At 37.5% G+C, this 18,335-nt stretch overlaps 5 long non-coding RNA genes across 8 annotated transcripts; all 5 read right to left on the minus strand.

Annotated features, from left to right (window-relative positions):
- Positions 1-208: 208 nt before the first annotated feature.
- Positions 209-1,797, minus strand: LOC131303727 (uncharacterized). The gene is made up of 3 exons (XR_009192160.1): positions 1,570-1,797; positions 683-920; positions 209-621 (listed from the first exon to the last, which is right to left on the minus strand). It is a non-coding gene; the product is annotated as an uncharacterized LOC131303727 (long non-coding RNA).
- Positions 1,798-4,357: 2,560 nt separating this feature from the next.
- LOC131303718 (uncharacterized) lies at positions 4,358-6,852 on the minus strand. The gene is made up of 3 exons (XR_009192149.1): positions 6,661-6,852; positions 5,388-5,596; positions 4,358-4,754 (listed from the first exon to the last, which is right to left on the minus strand). It is a non-coding gene; the product is annotated as an uncharacterized LOC131303718 (long non-coding RNA).
- Positions 6,853-8,670: 1,818 nt separating this feature from the next.
- On the minus strand, positions 8,671-9,936 carry LOC131303722 (uncharacterized). The gene is made up of 3 exons (XR_009192155.1): positions 9,867-9,936; positions 9,705-9,752; positions 8,671-9,244 (listed from the first exon to the last, which is right to left on the minus strand). It is a non-coding gene; the product is annotated as an uncharacterized LOC131303722 (long non-coding RNA).
- Positions 9,937-11,271: 1,335 nt separating this feature from the next.
- On the minus strand, positions 11,272-16,414 carry LOC131303716 (uncharacterized). 4 transcript variants are annotated; one of them, XR_009192145.1, is made up of 5 exons: positions 15,635-16,414; positions 13,688-13,893; positions 12,560-12,690; positions 11,533-11,706; positions 11,272-11,405 (listed from the first exon to the last, which is right to left on the minus strand). It is a non-coding gene; the product is annotated as an uncharacterized LOC131303716 (long non-coding RNA). The 4 variants fall into 4 exon arrangements; XR_009192143.1 differs by having other exon boundaries at positions 13,688-13,882; positions 15,635-16,413; XR_009192144.1 differs by having other exon boundaries at positions 13,688-13,888; positions 15,635-16,413.
- Positions 16,415-17,093: 679 nt separating this feature from the next.
- Positions 17,094-17,615, minus strand: LOC131303733 (uncharacterized). Its single transcript, XR_009192166.1, has 2 exons — positions 17,296-17,615; positions 17,094-17,194 (listed from the first exon to the last, which is right to left on the minus strand). It is a non-coding gene; the product is annotated as an uncharacterized LOC131303733 (long non-coding RNA).
- Positions 17,616-18,335: the final 720 nt, after the last annotated feature.

The raw sequence follows: 18,335 nt of genomic DNA on the forward strand, positions 1-18,335 counted from the left end.
ATACGAACGCAGGAAACAGCAAAATGGTAACAGCAAAGGAAGAAGGGGAAACAGCAAAATGGTAACAGGGTTTCGGGAAGCAAATAATCCAACCCAACGGCATCCGAAACCACACAGCAACGAAGGGACGCAACCAAGCAAAACCCTCAAATACGTTACACCGGTAAAAGCAAAACACATTGACCTCGTCTCATCACCATTCTTCATTTTTTTAAAGCAAGTATGTGCTCTTTAAAGTTGTAGATATTCAACTGCCACTGAAATGGATTTGGAGTTAATCGTAGTCATAACTCATAGGCTAGCGCTCCTGGAGTTCATCAAAACGACAGAGTGAATATGTAGATGATTTGACATTTAATCCCACGACTAATGATGTAACTGTAAAACAAAATAGTGCAAGAGTGATGAGCTTTCAGAGCCCCGATTGGACACCGTTAAAAATTAGTTGAGAGCATCGCAGGACACATGAGCTATTCAACCCACGGTTGGGCCATGCATTTGGCAAGTGTTGATGAGTCCTGTTAACCCAATTGATGGTTCCACCTAGCAAAGGGAGATCTGGAAAGTCAAGACTTATTCACCTAAAGGCTGATGGCTATTTGCGTCCAAATCGGTTGGCAACTACAAAAAACTTGGATGTTAGAAAAGAGAGCCTCCTAATCGGTTGGCTACTACAAAAAACTTGGATGTTAGAAAAGAGAGCCTCCTAATGATTCTGAAAAGCATTAGAATTTCAATAGTTTCTATAGCAATAAATAAAAACAATACTATGGGCACCTAGGCCCAAAACTTAAATGCAGCATGACATTGACGATGATGTACTCTTCCTTTTTCTCTATTAAAAATCCTTCTGAACTTCTGAGCTCGCCCTCGAGCAACTCAATGAAATTAGAATCCTTCTTCGTCATGTCCGCCTAAAACTTAAAAGAAATCACAGGAAACAAAAAAAAAACCCTATTTGGTTAATGAATTTCATGTAGTTTTTGATAGGATATACACTTAATCTCTAGAAGACATACTACCGTCTTTCTATATTTCAAAAGCGATAATGATAGCATCACCTGAGGTGCAGCTTAAAGATGCCTCTCGGATAAGCACAAGCTAGCTATCATTCATCTCTTGATACCCCAATCAATTTTCAAAACCATTTTTTGGCCTTGACGTGTGATATTGAGCTCCATGTGTTGTGGAAGCCATATATTTTCCTTCCTCCAAAAAAAAAATTTACACATCATATACAAAACCATCTCCAAAAGATCAGGAAAACCCAACGATCCAGAATAGCGCAAGGGAAAGAATCTACTCGCATTATATATAAGATCCAAACACATGCATACAACCGCAAACTCCTTTTTCTTCCAAATGTCAAGAACATCAAAACGCCCCAAAAATATGCACAATCAAAGCCATCTCCAGCAGATCGAAGCCATATTTTCCCTTCCTAAACATACATCATATACACAAAAGGACAAATGCACCACAAAAAGCAACCAAAAAAAAAAACACAAAAGCACAAAATCCTAACAAACACACAGTGGCAAAATGCTTTAAAATTAAATCAAGCCAAACAGTAGTCCTTAGCTATCTAGGGTTTGGTCGTCCTTCAAAATCCAGCCTCTGTAAATCAACCTCTGTTGCTCGAAGAAAGTAATTCTGAGCGACAACAAACTTGAAATTTTCTGCACTTGCATAGCTAACTCAATCGCACAGAAAATGCTTACACAAACAATTACTTTCAATGACTAAGAGAGATAACCCTAAAAAATACTTTGAACAGAAGGTCGAAAGGCCGAAAGAGATTACCCATGAATCGACGATCAAAGCGTTGACGATCTTCGTTCTTCAAAGTTCAACGCACGGAGGGGATGAGATCTTCTTCCTTTATGGAGGCAGGGCAAGAGACCGGAGCTTGAATTCATACGTAAGATGCCCAATTGGATCTCTAATTCGTAGATGGTCTTTGAAGCTTCCGGCGAGAGAGAGAGAGAGAGAGAGAGAGAGAGAGAGAGAGAGAGAGAGAGAGAGAGAGAGAGGCAGGGGATGACCAGAGAGATGTTGCAGCGGTGTGTAACTTCGGGAAGGGAGGGAGAGTAAAGTTGGCGAGAAATACTTGGACGTGAGAAGAACACGTGCACTCCCACAGGAATGGCACACTTTCAATTGCCCTCCAAAACACTCGTAATTACGAAAATAGAAGCAAGCAAATGGACGTAATTACCCTCAACCTCCAGCCTTGAGGCTGCCCAATTGAGGGATTTAATTGGAAAAATCGAGCCAAAATTGGCATCTCTCGAACCTGTTTTTATTATTTAGGAGGATGGATATAATAATAATAATAATATATATATATATATATATATATATACTAGGTTCGGCCTCGTGCTAGGCACGAGAATCATGCCCGTTGAAGAGGATATTTTTTTGTGGTTTGTGGCTGAAATGAATGTTGTTCCTCTTTGTTAGCATGTTGAAGCTCATATTGGGTTTGGAAATTGATTGGAAATGGCATATGAGCAGATCAAGAAGCATAGCGTATGTAGCATGAGCTTTCCATGAGGTTTGGCATTAGATGTTGGTAAACGGTAGTATTAACCAAGGGAAGAGCAGGGGTAGAAAATGGTAGTAATGAAGGCTTGAAATTGTTAAAGAAGACACGTAACCAGATTCCTTAGCTATTGGAAAGTATTACAAGATGAAGGTTTGGAAGGAAAGCAAAGTATTGACACTAAGATTTGCTAGGTTAAGTATTGACACAAAAAGATCAGGTGTTATGTGAGCAGATGGCCAAAAAGTTGAATAGGGAGACGCGCAATAGCTAACCGAAGCAGGAACACACTCATGCAATTGTGCACAGTACTACTCACATTATGGACAAAGTACAGAGCACCTCTTTTTTTTTTCTATCCGACGCACAGAGCACGTTGGTTCCGCAAAATAGCTTAAGAAAATCTTTGTGCAATGTTGTTCTCCAAACTATAAAGTTCGGGAACTGAAAACAATCTTAAGAAAGAAATCTAGTTCACGGCTTGTCTAGCAAGATCAGCCTAGAAATATATACATAAGACATGATTCTTAGAACTGAGATCTACAGTAAGTCTTTATCAGCAACAGAGACCTTGTCAGAGTCCTGTAACCTCAATCTATTCTGTAAAATTTCCATGCGAATAGGCTGAGACGGCCCTTTTGTTGCGGTACTTTCCACTCAAAATTATTCATGTGGAAAACAATTTCAACAATGGTCTGATCATGGAAGGAACTCTTGAAATGATGTGTGAAAACCTGCGATATAGTTCTCATTTGGTAATGTGGTAAATTAAGTAACAAATATGACTCAGTTAGTGTAAATTAGGAGAGAACCTGATTGAATGAGACCTCCGGTGTGTAAACATATGCAAATTGCAGAGGATAAGCATCGGCTAGAAGAACTGAAGGTAGCGATGCTGTTTTGATTTCATCTAGTTTACAAAACAGAAAAATCCATGTTATCAAAATTATTCGGGCTAACATTTGTCCCCAAAGTTGTTAAAGGTGGGCTTCAGACTCAAAATGAGAGCAAGTAGCAGACAAGTAAATGCAAAGGAAATTGAGTTGATTCTGAAGCAGACTACTCAAGCTGAGAAATTGTTCCACAAAAGCAACGTATAGTAGTACCTTCAATGATTGTCTTTTTTTTTTTTTTTGATCCGCCTTCAATGATTGTCTATTTCTCAAAAATGAGGACAAAAGCTCCTCAAACGAATAATCTATTCTCAAACTAAGAAATAAGGAATTGGGTTTTGATTAGCCTCCAAAACCACTTTTCCCATAAAAGGCAACTGACACAAAAAACTGTACTTCAACAGTCAACCTCTATAAAATGCTTATTATTAGGTTTAAAAGCCTCATACAAAAATTAGGCCCTTTTAATTTACAAACCTAGCGTACCTACTGTCGAAAATTAGGTGGATGCAGAGAGCGTACATGTCATACTCTAGAAAATGAAACAATCAGAACCAATCCCATAGCTAGAGGATATGCACATACAAAGGGGCAAAGATGTATATCTGTTGCATGTTCATATTTAGTTCTAATTTCAGTATCATTCAAGGACTGAATGGAATTAATAAGTATAAACCAACAAAGAAGAAATGATTCAGAATAAGTCAAAATCAAAAGCATGCAAAAGAATGAATTTCAACCGAAAAACTAATATCTAGAATATAAAATTGTTCGCCTTGATTATGAACCAAGGGATGCTTGATTGCTCCTGGAAATTTCCACTAATTATGGAAACTCAGGACCGAATCAAGCTGAAGCGCACACACACACACACATATAACTGGAAAATATATATAATGAGTGCTCACGGAAGAGAAAATGAAGCAAAAACTGAATTTATCAAGTTGGATGGGTATGATAAGTTTCCCGCAAGTTGAAATTTTGACAAAATATATAGCTGACCATAAAGCACTTTGAATCAATGTTGCTCTTACGTTCTCAAAAGATGTCAGAGATAGAGTTGGAACCGAATGTCCTGTAATTAAAATACGACTATAGTAACCAAAGATGGGACAGCATAATAAAGTCTATTACTTAAATGCAAAAATGCACAGACTGATGTATGATTGGGATTTGGAGTATAATACCATCAAAATATTGAAAGAGGGAGCAATACTTGAAACCAAACTGACCACTGCTTGGACAATCTGGATTTCTATTCACATAGAAAGACTTGCAAAAAGAAACTCCAATCCCTCCTCCTGCGATGTGGATCTCTGGAATCAAAGAAAACATGGAAATAGAAGACATCATACTTCTGAAAATTAGTAAGAGTAAACTGTAAGAGCAGCGGATGTACATAGGTAGACTCAATAAATATGTCATCAAAATTAGAGATCCAATCGGGGGGAAATGCATCCAACGAATCAACCTACTACTAATAAGCGTATTGTATTCCATTCAAAGTATATTCCTTGTATTGGGAAGAATGCATCGAAGAATTAAAGCTACTACCTCATAAGTGGGATATCACCCATTATTCAATAGAACCTAGAATGTAAGAGCATTTGAATTCATACGCTGAAGTTAACCAATTGACTTCAAGGATTCTAGTAATCCATCAGCCTATAAGAGCCAATGGGCACCATGAAGCAGGATGGTCACCGGAACCATAGAAATCATTTGACGAGATGGGCACAATCTATAAACTTACTATATTCAGGAAACCAGAAGATGGGATGAATTTTGAACAAATGTTGCAGCATCCCAAAAATACTATGGCTGAATAAAAGCTACAAGTGGACATATTTAAATATGCCTTGTGACTTTGCAAATGCATGCTTGCAATATGAACTCGGAATTTATAACTGAAAAACAAAAAAAAAAATGCAGTCATTATGTTTTTCTACCTGAATGGACAAAAGTTACAGGACTTTATCGAGAACCCTCAACCGATGAGTAGAATATGCACTATTTGCAGGAAGTTTATTCATTCTCTTCATTTCTTCATCCACTATTGCCTTCTTATCTACACTTTTCTTCCCTACGTCTTTAGCCTGAGGGCTATTGAGACTTGCTTTAGGCTGATTCAGGGTATTACTACCAAATGGATCCATACCTGATATAAGACACCAAAAGACATAAGATAACTAAAAGATATGAACATATAACATGAAACAATAACCAAAAGATATAAGAAAATAAGGCGTAAAAAATATGAACTCCATACTACTAAAATTCTCAACTTTGATGAGACGGCATGCTCAATAAAGGGATTCGTGCGTATGCAATTGAGGAGTTTGCTAATCCTCCCTACTTGAAATGCAATTTTCAATACGATTTATTTAATTTATTTTGAAGTAAAAGAGTCCACGACTAAAGCACCTATTGTTCAAAGCACCATAGCCAAGGCTCTCATTAGCAAAGGGATTCAAAAGGAATTTAAATAGTGCACAAAGTTTAGGTGACAAAAAGGGACAAAATTATCACATTTACGTATCAATACTATCATGCCAGATGCTGCTCCTAGAAGATAATGAGACCCAGATTGGTATACACTTTTCTGTCATGAAAGCAGAATGACATGACAGATGGGACCAAAGCACCTATCAGATAATAAGGAAAGCACGTGATATCATGATAACATTAGGCTTAATAATAAGATCTATTTTTTGTCTCTTCCTTATATTAATTACAAATGAGAGAGAGAGAGAGAGAGAGAGAGAGAGAGAGAGAGAGAGAGAGAGAGAGAGAACCATTGTACAAACATGGACAATTCAATCTGAGAAGCAGGTTGTCCTGAGGGAACTCGGGGCACAGAACCAAAGATATCGTCATTCTACATAGTTTATATCATAGCTAAACAAAGATATGGTCATTTAGCTTAACCCAAGATTTTGATCAGCATAGTTAAACATAAATCTAAATGGAGTATGGGATTTACTGGTAGACCATCTTTTCTAAAACTTTAGAAAGCAAAGATTTTCCTATTCTTCGTTACTTGGAATCCTGCTAATGATGGAAGCGGCAGTTTAAAAAGAACACAATGAATAGAATATGGAAAATGGGAAATGCAAGAAGAAAACTTGTAAGAAACTTAAGAGCTCAACAATATAGGTCATTTGTCAGAGAGCCCATTGGATTCCAGGATCAGGTGAGGGAAAAAGGGATGTAGAATCTTACATACCCCAATAACTTCTTCCCGTTCTAAAACAAAGCCGATTTGTCTTTTGCTTTTGCAACACAGTAATAGAACTATGAAAAAGCCAAAAGCCCTATTTATGACTATAATTACCTGAATCTTGAGGAAGCTATTTTAGACTATAAAACAACCACCATTTTTTTCGAAACATGAAGATTCTATAAAAGCTGTATGCTTACCGAATCTTGCCAGGAAAATGGGTGCGGCATAGGGAAGGCATATCTCAGACTTTGAATGGTGTTTCGAAGCTGTCAAGAGAGAGAGGGACAAAACAAAGAGGAGAGAGAGAGAGAGAAAGAGAGAGAGAGAGAGAGAGAGAGAGAGAGAGAGAGAGAGAGACAAAACAAAGAGCAGGCATTATGATAGGATGAAAATAAAAGCAATTAGTATTTCGCAAAAACACTGTGTAATGTGGCATTTAAGGCTCTATAGATTGCACAAAATCATTTGGTAAGATGGGTTATCCATAAGCGCGCGCTTGTGTCTTTCTCATTTTGTCGAACATGTAGAATGCTTACTTTTAAGATAAGACACCCTAATCAACAACAGTGATCATTGAAGAATAATGCCTAATAGTAGCTGAATATGCAAACCCAAAAATCTTATTACTTGTAACTTTTGACTTCTAAAAAATAGCTCTAGAATTTAAGAAGAAAGCAACAAAAAGCAAACATACAATGGTCCCATTTTCTCAACAAAACAAAGAGGTTAAGGCTCAGATATAGCACAAGAAAAGGTGTTTCTCACCATGGCTGCAAAAACAGTTGCCCCATTGAGAGACGACCAATCATCACTTTGTTAGCATGTTGAAGAGGACATATTTTATTTTAGATAAAAAAAAGGTATATTTATTGGTAAAATGAAGAGAGAAGATTGAAGATCTGGTGACCATTCATTGTGATAATGCCGATCTTCAAGCTCCCACATTCAGATATAGCACAATGAATGTATATTGCACAAGTTATATGGTCAGTAGATCGACAATCTTTAGATCGTTAAGCAAAGAAAATTCCTTATCCAAATCAGCTGATCTAGTTACAAAATCATACCAAAACAAAAAGACCTAACAAAATCCCTAAGGAATCTTACCAAGAAATAAGCCCTAAAAATTGATTTACTTGAAAGCCGAACATCGCTGAATGGAAGAGAAATCGGCAAAATCAACAATCATCAGAATCTCGAGTCAAGACACAGATCATTGAATTCTTCGATTCAATCTGAACATTGTTGAGTTCTTCGATTCGATCTGAAGAGAATGAGAAGAGAACAAAATCTTGTCCTGAGCAGTTTCACACTAACCAGCAAGCCGACGACCAAACCCAAAACCCACAACCCTTTTGAGGAGATGACCAACAAATCGATGGCCAAACCCAAAATCCACAACCGAAAACCCTAACATAGCTTGACATGCACAGAGCACACACACGAACCAAACCAAAAAATAAACAATAAAGACCCACTAAAATGGCGGCAATACATTACGTGAACGGGAAAACAACAACATCAACAAATCAACGGAACCTGGAAGCAAAACCCACCCAAAAAGAAGAAGAAGAAGAAGAAGAAGATAGAATGGGAGAAGAGAGAGGGAGAAAGATAGATACCTGATGGTGATGCCGTTGATGGAGTAGAGAATCGGTGTGGTGGTGCGATGCTCTCCAGTGGTGGCAGAACGGAGGGGCAGAGAGGAGTGGACAGAGAGAGAAAACAGAGAGGGAGGCGAGAGAGAGGTGCTGTGAATGGAGATGAGCACAACACGCGATAAAAGAAGCAGGGAACGCCGAATGGCGACAGCTGTAGACGACAGGCGGGAGCAAAATGACGCAACTACCCCCATACCCTGGGCAATCCGTAAAATGGTTGAAATTAAAGGATAAATTGGTCCCAAATTGAAAATACCTCTGAAAAACTCGTCCTTTATATATAGGAGGAGGATATATATAATAAATAAATAAATAAATAACGGTAGGATATAACGATAGGATATAAACAATGACAACATTAATAATTGTATTTGTTTCCAGTCCCTTTCTCTTTCCACAACTTCCCTCAATGGGATTGGTCAAGCTCCTTCACTTATTGCTCAATATAAAAAAGCTTTCAAGAGTAGAACCCTCAACATATATCTACATAAGGTATTCGATCACGACTTGAGCGTAAAGGAGGAAGAGCTAAGCACATATTATAGACATGTTCTATGATGGTAAAGAAGAACCATTTTCATATTTTCAAGGACTAAAGCACGTAAGTCATAGGGTTAATCAATTAGTTAGAACTTAAAAGCGACAAACCTTTTTTACTTGTTATGACTGCAACTCGAATGGTTTTAGTTGACAAATCAATTTTTCTATCTCATGCGTTCAAGAGCTTAGGCCATACAACAGAGCAACAATCATAAATATCATAATTGTACCCATAAGAAGAAAATAAGAGGAATTTAAAAAAAATTTAAAAGCAAGTCATGACAATGACCCAACCTGTCCAACTGTTAGCTTCACCTACGAGGAAAGTTTTGCCAGCTCTCATTCAACATCACGAATTTGCAAATAGTTTTCTTCAATGTATCTAATCAGAAGTATTACAAAAAAGTGAGCTAAATATTACACGTATTGAATTTCAACAGTAGAGTATCAAAAAAAGGCAGACTACTTCACCCACCATTGTTCTAGTCTAGACTTCTCGATTCAAGGGAAAACAAATATGTCAAACTTCAGTTGATTACTCTGTTATGTCGCAAATGGAACCTATTCATTTTTTCTCCAATCCGTAAGGGAATGTTTACAAGTGTTATGAGAAGCAAATCAAACTGGGCTTTAGATCATATGACTAAGTCCAACTATACAGAGTCATTGTTGATTTACTGGCTATCATTGCTATATTTTTTCTGAATTTTGATTTTGGCAAGTTGGAACAGGCCACCCTTGCATTCCTTTTACAAAATTGTGGATGCTCATTTTATTGGTTCATACGTACATCAATTTGAGCGACATCTACATTCATCGGTACACAAAACAAAAAACTCTACCTCCTGGATGCCGTCCCGAATATGAAAGTTCAAGGCATCTCACAATAACTGTAAAAAGCGACAAAAAAATAGCCAAATCATGGTTAGTAGTTCTGCGAGCATATCTGGGCAAGATATTGGATAAACACTACCCAAAAAGACAAATAGATTTGTAAATTTCACCTTTCATTCTTGAGAGAGGGTTTCAGACCTCTGATTGAGACCGTTGATAGTCCGAGACGAGCGAGAGAGAAACGGTGGGAAAAAGAAGTAGGGAAAAAATTGCATAGTAGGAAAATATTAACAGTTGGAACTTCGTAAAATCAAAAACCCTAAAAGTAAATATTAGGGATCGAGTACAAACCAGCAAAATCTTGTTGATGGTTTAGTTTTTTTGACGAATATCAATTAGTGTTTGAATCATCAAGTGATGATGACGCATTACCCCGCAAAACGTCGTCGACGTATAAATTTTCTCACGCCATCTGCAACTGTTGGCCCATTTCTTCTTTGCTTTTACTCCCAACAGAAAACCCTAAACCAGAATATGCAGAACGGAGAGACCAGAATATGCAGAACGGAGAGAGAGAAGAGTCTTTTCCGATCGAAGAAGAAATCAGAGAAGAGAAAGAGGAACCCAACCTGACCAGAAAGAGTAACAACTGCCGACAAGATCGGAGAAAGAGCACCGTATAACAACCGATCGGAATATCCACGGCCAAGAAACCCCAGAAATCGTCTGGAACCATCTCGGCTCTGTTAAGATGTAGAGAGAGAAACAAAAAAATGTATACGCCGTATGCAACAGCTGCATACGGACGCAGGCGGGAGCAAAATGACAGAATTACCCCCATGCCTTGGGCAATCCGTAAAATGGGCAAAATTAAAGGGCAAATCGGTCCCAAATTGAAAACTTGCAAACCAAAACCCTCCTTCTTTATATATATATATATATATATATATATATATATATATATATATATATATAATAAATATAAAATAATATAATACTAGGTGCGGCCACGTGCAAAGCACGAATGTCATGTGCCCGTTGAAGAGGATATACTATTTTGTTTCAGAGCAAAGATTAATGTTTGTAAAGGTCAAGGTGGAAATGCAGGAATGATAGTAGAAGAGTTATGAATGTATATTACATTGCTTAAGGTAGCACAAAGTCTTGCTGATGCACATGTAAATTATATATTGCCTACCCTAATTAAAGATGGGAGAGTAGTTTTTTAGTAGTAAAGTTTATGGTAGTTAGGTACATGGTTCAAAGGTGCTTAGAAAGCAAATCATGCACACGAAAAGAATTATGGCTTGAGATAGTGGGTCATTTGTCAACCCTTTCAAATCAACCACACAAATTTTTGCTGGGTCAATTCTCGCGCTAGCTTTCGTTGCAGACAGAACTTTCAATCCCTAACGCACACGTGTTGCAAGAAGTGCCACCTATTACATATTAGGAATCCAGAAATTGTGAATTGAAAAGTAAAACCTCTATCATTGTCACAAGGTATCTGAACTCAAGATAGACAACTTAATAACTGAACTGTAGATAGTACAAAATATTTTTTCGTTTAAAGCCAATTATTCACAAGTTCCAATCCATGAATGTGCTAAACTGATTTTACATGCAAATGAGAAGTAAGATATGAGTGCTTTACCTGTTGAGGGAGGTTAGCCCTTTGAAAGAAAGAATAGTGTGAATCCCCATATGGCCTGAAAAGAAATCTCATCAGAATTAAGGGAAAAAGCTAGAGTTGCTTTTTGTTATAAAAGCAAATCATCATAAACAAATGTAAGGATTGGAAAGTACAAAACAGTTAACCCATAGATCAGTGCTTACAAGTTTCCTAAGCTAGCAAAGTTCATCAATATTTTAAGGGGATTAAACTCTGCTTTAAGCAGCCATTCTCATACCCTCAATGGTTGGTCTTGTGTGCTCTTTTCAATACAAGGCATGGCACTACAACAATATCACTGCTTCTTTGCACCTATAAAGGGAAAGCATGGTGCATAGCTGCAGATTCAAACCAATTTCACTAAAAAGACAAATTGGTCGTGGACATAGGTTGATCGATATAGACAAACAGCTTCACTTCAAGACAAATTGGTTGTGGCCAAACTTTAAAATCCATGTAAGCTGAAGACCAAAGATAACCCTAAATCCATGTCTCAAATGATTTTGATTGCAGAATTCATTACACCCAGACTCCAATCTATTCTTCATAACATGCACTGGCCAAACTTTAAACCTATTCATCAAGAGAATCCATATATACGGATCATGAAGTTCAAAGATTCGATTGGGAACGGAAAAAAAAAAAGAGTTCAAGGATATCTTTGTGTTTAGCAGGCATGAACTACACCTTTTGTCAACTACTTTGCCCTTTTTTCTAAAAAAGCAACTGGCCTACACATGCACATGCAAGAATATGCCCAAACACAACTGCATCAACACGACTAGTTTATGGAAATGAAACAAAGTGGAATTATGTTTTGAGACTGCAAATTGAAAAAGAGGACAAGAAATCAAACACACTACAGAGGAACAAATTAAAACCCTTTTTTACAAAAACAATATCTAAAACCAAAGGATTGGAACCCACAATTGTATTTCAAGCAATAGAGATCGACCAAAAAACCAAAAAGGGAAAAATGGAAACACAAAACAATCCAAACATCCAAACACCACACACGGCTGTAAAAGGGCAATTTTTAAAATTCTATGCAAAACCGACAAACACCGAAAACTTGTGCCAAAAAGCATATATGGATTCACAAACTCAAAATAGAAATCCACCAATAAACACACACACAAATTTAATGCCTCAATGAACACAATAGATCCACAAATAAACATATTTCATTACTTGAGTGCAGGCTGGTAAAAGCATCCATATGGCTGCTAATTACAGCTTTTATGCAGAAACCCTGCTTCTACAGTGTGTTTCTTAGTCTTGAAAGATATTCACTGCTATCCATTTGCAGCTCCTCACCCAGTCTGCGACATTTTCCAATCGTTTCAATGGTGCTGGTGATGTCAAATAACAAAAAAGATTTTAAGTTTGTTTGTTGAAAAAGAAAAATGAAATTCCAGGTTTATTGACCCCACGCATTCCAAAACACGAGGGCTCGTCCAAGAAGACTGAAGAGAGATCTAGTGATTCCAAAACGCAGCACAATCCAAGAGGCAATGGTGCATCCGAAAGGAGTAAAGAGGTATATATTGCTGCACTTCATCAAAGGTAATCCTCCAACACTACAACCATTTAGCATGATCCTTCACAAAATTTCTGTACCTAAACCTAAACCTAAGGGAAATCCTTCCAAAAGGATCAGCCTAGCATAGTTCATACTTCATAGGCATCTGAGCATCACACAGTGTTTCAATAAAACAAACGAAGATAAAAGCAAAAGAAAAATAGGGAAAAAAAAAGTTGAAGCAGCAGCATTAGCAGATTCAACTATCTTAGGCCAAGGTGTATATTTGACATAGCTCATACGGAGCAGTGAACCTTCCAGAAAGAGCAACCAAGAGAAAAAGATAAAGAAGATGAAGAAAAAGAGAAGCGTGAATTCACATGTATGATCAGACAATGAGTTCATCATAGATGCTATTCCAGGAAGCCTAATAAAGTTATTTCAAGGCAAACAAATGAGTGATGAACAATAACAAAAAAACAACTAAAGGCTTGGAGTTCTTTGCCAATAGCAGAAAGGAAAAGGTCAACCATGTCCCTAGACAATGGCTTGAAGAACACACTTATGGAGAAAAAACATCTGCATTTAAGAACCATATAGTAAATAGTAGTAGTATCTGCATGAAAATGGAACATCTAACTGTATACACAGTTCTGGTATACAGGAGAATAAAGTGTTAGCAACATTTCGACATCATATCATCTAATATAGAACGAGGTAGACCCAATTAAACTTTTTAGTATCCTTCATTTAGTGAATTTATCACAGTGACAAACAAAGGAATGAAGGGACCGTACCTCATAACCATTGAAGACCAAGCACCATACCCAGCAGGAATAGGGTGCTTTGTGATGGCATTCCATTGATTCTTAGGTTTACTTGAGAACAAAACCAATAGCCACCCACCCTTTTGAAGTTTCGTGTACAATTTTTGAATAAACGTATGCTTCAGATTTTTTGTCCCTCTAAGACAATCCACACAACCAAGAAGACTCAATCTGCACTAAGCAGACACATTAACAATCAATCTTCACAGAATATGCCACAGAAATTTTGCGTGCAATTTTAAAGATACCAATAGTACTACTACCAAATATTAAATACAAGTTCTTGCAACTAAAAGGCAAGCAATATATCAAGCTCACAAGGAAATAGTAAGCATATTGGGGGAATACATTCAGAGGCTGAAAAGGGCCAAATAACTTCAATTAATTTCAAATTAAGACAGTTCGAGAATCTGAAAGTTTCGGTTTGGAAAAGAACAAACATGGTGAACAACAAACCTCCTTTTTTATTCCTATGAAACCAAATCTATGAATTAGCACGACAGAACTCTGTAAAACCTGGGGAGAAATTGAGAAAGTATGAGAATGATCCTAAAAAAAAAGTAGGAAAATGGATTTGTCTGTTCAATTTTTTGGATTCTAGAAACTAAGTTATGTACAATATAGACCCAAGCATTCCTATTACTTACCTTTCTTAACTTTGCATAACAATCCCCCTTAATCGACGACCTGCAAATAAATAAATAAATCAAGCGCCATATAATGCAGCTGTCATCGTGATGTAAAGATTAATTGGTTCTGTATATTAACCTAGAAACTATGAACAGAGAGGACCAAATTTACAAACAACAACCAATCATATTTCTCTTTATTAAGATATAGTACAATATTAAACAATCACACATAACACATAACACAAAAATAAAATGCTCATGATTGTAAAACAGTAATGGAGTATAACGTATTGGCAACATATCAATTCAAGACTTGAAAGATTCAAAAGGGAAGCCCAATAACCATACCTAATGCCAGAATCCTTTCATGTCCTTTAAAATCCCTTTGCAAGTTTGCATGTACTTCTTTTGCTATCCGTATTATGTGTCTGCAATGAAACAGTCAGAATCATAAAGGTTACTGTAACAGCCCATCCCATAAATTACCACAATATACTGTTTTCCAAATGGGATGAACCCACACCCTGGCACCGCTCAAGTAATAAAGATAATGCACCAGCCAGCCCGAAGTCAAACCCACAAAAAAAAAAAACTCAACTTGCGAATATTCCAAAAAATATGATACACATGACAAGCTCACTAGTATTTACAACATTAAAGATACCCAAAACTATCCACATATGCAAGGGAATCAAAAGTCCGAACTACACCATCCACAACTCGTCCTATCTAGACTCTGCAGTGAACCCACGCACCTAAAAAAGAAACATTCAAGACATAAGCACGGTGCCTAGTGGATGAACCAACTCATTTAAGCTAAAGGCATGTATTATGGCAAGATAATGTAGTCACCATAGGCCAAAATATCAAACTGTACATAAACCAAGACTTTAACAACCTCCCACCAATCATAATACCAGGTACTTAGTATGAACATTGTGTCTAGTTTAAGTGATTCATTGTGTGGGGGTTAGGGTTAATTCTCTTCCTAGTCCTCGGGCCTCGCTCTTTATGATTCATTGGGCACCTTGGGCCCCGCTCATCCTCAAGTCTAGCAGGCATCGGCAACTCGGGCCGGATTCTCATTATGTCTAGTGAACATAGGCACCTCGGGCCCACGTCCACACGCAACCACCCAAATTTGTAATACCATCTCAGTCGGCAATAGACAATTCCAACTCAACCAACAATAGCCAAATCCAGCAACAATTCAGTCCACCAATAACTCAATAAAACTATCATAATAAACTTAAATTTCCTTAATTATTTGAGATGATACACTCACTTTGAGGCCAAGCAAAAAGGTACCAACACAAGCTCACTCCCTACGTGGAGTCACGGTACTCGTCGCCGCCTCTGAACTTGGCGTGTAACACATTAATCCACACATGTATGTATCAATATTGAGATACTCGTAAAAAGAAAGGATTGCAACCATTATTCTCTAATACTCTTTCCTTCAATAGATATAACAATTGATTTCTAGTTTCTGATACAAGTCCTAACAGATTAAGATGCAATTCAGCTCTAAGCATTCATTTACAGTAGATCTACAATAGACACAAAGCTTATTTCTAGCAACTATAAATCCAATTCCAGCACTTGTGCAATTAACTATTAGCCTTTCGGCTTGTATTGTGGTAGATTAAAAAGAAATTCAGCACTTAAGATACATTTACAGCAGCTATGAAGGTTATTTCCAGCATCTAGCACAAAATTCTTGCTTTTTAATAAACAATTTTAGCCAAAACAAGCAAACATAGAAATAGATTCAGTCAATTCCCTCAGCTTACCAACCCGTAACATTGGAATTCAGCCCTAGTTGCAACAAACTTTATTACCTCAGACCTAATTCTGTGCTTCCAGTCACCAATTCGAGCTATTCTAGGAGAAAACAATGGAATACAACTCTTAAACTTGTTTCAAGGGTACCAATCTTAATTGAAACCCCAAGAACAACCAGTTCAATTACAAGATGCATTAATTGATCAATAGCAAAAGAGGCTAAGAATTACCTACCGCAATTGAAGTTCGAATCTTCCCCATCACACCCTCTCCCTCCCTCCCTCTCTCTCTCTCTCTCTCTCTCTCTCTCTCTAGCTAAAGATCCAACCCTCCCTTTTGTTTTGTTTTATTTATTTTTTGTTTTTGTTCTATTCCAGTAGATATGTTTCACACATGCACACTTGCGTTTCAACTGTCTTCCACGTGCACACACAGCACATCCAAACTTTCACTATTTGAAAGTGAACCCTTCTAACTTTAAAAGTTCTCTTCTAGGCCCTCATGGAATATGAGTAACTTGTATCCTGTCTTTTAAAATAGAAATGGGTCTCACAATTACTCTGAAAACAACTTGGGCAATATTAGCTAACAACAATAGAAGAAACCCCGACACTACTTAAAAGAGAAGAAGACTACTTAAAGAAGGGGAAAGTTCACAAGAAGAAAACAGAACAAATGAACTCCCTGAATTCCTAAACATGAAGTACAAGAAGGAAAAATCATGAACAAATGAACCCCGGCTTCTCTCTCTCTCTCTCTCTCTCTCTCTCTCTCTCTGAAAACCCATAATTTGCTACTTTTGTTCCTCTTCACCGGCACCACAAACCCACAATTTGCTTGGAAACCCAAATTAAAATTAGGGCTCTACACAGGTATATACATACACATTCATATATATCCATACACAAGTATAATCAAAACCACCAAAAATCGAGTCTACAAAACCCAGAAGAAATTACCTCTGAAGCAAGAGTTGCGTCGTCGACGTCCTCAACACCGTCGCTGTCTGATTACTCATTGTTCACGATTAGCCCCACAAAAGCCCCATAAATCTCACATGCTGGAAACCCATATCTCGGATTAAATCGCACAAATCATAGAAGAAGAAGAAGAAGAGAAGAGAGAGAGAGAGAAAAAAAGAGATGGGTTAACCTTTTTTACCTTCACCGAAACAACACGACTGCAACTACGCCGATCTACTGGTTGTCTAGGCGAGGAGAGGAGGAGAGGCGGAGAGAGGGAGAGAGAACCACTGTACGTCTGTGCAGTGAGAGGAAGAGAGAGAGAGAGTGTCTGTGTTGTGTGAGAGAGAGAGAATGAATAGGCAGGAGTAAAACGTGGCCATTTGTGGTCCACATGTGACAGAAGGGGCGAAAAGACATAAAACCCAGCCCCCTTAGTGTGTACTGTTTCCAATTGGAGGGTAAATGTGTCCCAAATTGGTAAAAAACAACCCATAAACTCCCTCTTTTTATATAACGGTTGGATAAAATAATATATATATAATATAATAATAATAATAATAAATAAAATTATATATATATATATATATATATATATATAACTGTAGGAAATTATGATGGGAAAATTACCTACAGGTGGCGTGGACTGGGGTTAATCACCACTTTCATGGTGTCAAGTCTCCAAATTACCAATATATGGCACCTGCAAATAATATCACCAATACATGGTATGAGGTAATAAGCATAATGAGACTGGACAAATTTGCCCTTTGTCCAAGATGACAGCGTTCAGAGCCTTTGTTTTGCCATGGGTGAATATTGAATACCAGAACACGTTCTCTGTCTCTTTTTCTCTCATCTCCTCTCTCCCACCTCCTCCATCATTCCATATCCCAAAAATCTCCACGAAACTTTAGCTTCCTGTCTCTCCACGTCACCTCCTCCTTCCCTTTTTGTTGTTCTTGCCTTCGAAGTTGTTGCACCCTTCTCAAGATCTAGGGCTTATATGATCGTATATCGAAGAAATCGACTACGACAACGATCAACAGTCGAAGGAGTCACAGTCGCCTACGACAACAATTGAACAACTAATTTAGGTAAATCAGTTTCCTTACCTACATCTAATGTTTGGTCAACACTGTAATGTTAGGTAATGAGTAAATTCATGGGAAAAAAAGGGGAAAAAATGGATTTCCAAAAATTTTGTTCGAAGTTCGAACTCTCTTTGTTTATTGATCT

Source organism: Rhododendron vialii, chromosome 10a, assembly GCF_030253575.1.
Source record: "Rhododendron vialii isolate Sample 1 chromosome 10a, ASM3025357v1".
NCBI classification, from domain to species: Eukaryota; Viridiplantae; Streptophyta; class Magnoliopsida; order Ericales; family Ericaceae; genus Rhododendron; species Rhododendron vialii.